The sequence below is a fragment of the Amphimedon queenslandica genome, unplaced genomic scaffold (genome assembly GCF_000090795.2).
Source record: "Amphimedon queenslandica unplaced genomic scaffold, v1.1 AMPQUscaffold_12953, whole genome shotgun sequence".
Lineage (NCBI taxonomy): Eukaryota > Metazoa > Porifera > Demospongiae > Haplosclerida > Niphatidae > Amphimedon > Amphimedon queenslandica.
Genome location: NW_003546811.1, coordinates 36,054 through 37,197, shown reverse-complemented (window position 1 = coordinate 37,197; position 1,144 = coordinate 36,054).

Sequence of the window (1,144 nt, the reverse complement as noted above, 5' to 3'; positions counted from 1 at the left end):
GCAGAATATTGAGGTTGAGTAATACCTGGATAAAGAAGGAGTAACAATACATGAATCATGTCTTTCTTTAGATCCTCTCTTTTGATAGATTAAATATAAATTCCTCTTTCTCTCTAAAATTATACTCTCACTTACATGATGACATTCATTCCAGTCAACTGCTGAAAAATTTGCAGTATAACTCCCAACAGTATTCTATTAATAAAATTAAAACACTAAAAGTGAAAAGCATAAATGACACATATTATGCTTATGGAAATATTGTACATCAAGCAATAATGTGTATATGATGGTAAGGGTATTATAAATAATAGACAGACTTGCTTTGTACAATAATAACATGACATAATTTAAAATAATTCATAACGCTTATATTATTCACAACTTATTATAATCTAATCTACTGTACCTTTCCAGTATCCTCCATCTAAATACGTCAGTAAATGCGTCCATTAAAGAATTGTTTGAGTTCAGTACAGTAAACTCAATGTCGTTCAGTTCTTCCTTTATCTCTTCCTCAGTGTAGTCCTTACGTAACCTGTGGAGGGTTTTATCTGCTTTCTTGCTCTTCCCTTTCTTCACTAGCCACCTGCAGTGAGGGAATGATGCATTGAAAATTTGGAATGTACATGTATAGATGGGCATTTGTCAACTTCTATGTTGTACAAATCAATCAAACAATTATAAAAAATTTCAAATTTTTAAATGTAAATTTTGTGAAGCATACCTGTAAAATCTATCTGCTACACATGCATGTACATCTATGTATACTAGGTGAATGTAAACATTGAGGGGGTGAGCCATCAATTCACATTGTTTGATAAGAAGATTAAAATTATAATAAATCCAGCTCTTAGCATGTCCAGAAATTGGAATGGAACTTCCGGTCGTTAAAATTTAATGATATTCATTGAAATAATTAAATATTACCATGGTAACGAGTAATAGTGAAGAAGAAATGGAGATGTAAGGTCTCTGTTTGAAGCAATATAACTTCTATATAATGTGAAGCTGGGACTTTATTGGACTATGACGGCTTTCTACAAGTCTTGTGGACCAAGCAGGAGGAGTTATTTTTTAAAATTTGTTTGTTTAGACGGCAAGCGTGGAACTGCTACATCGGACTACATAGTGGCAGTTGTAT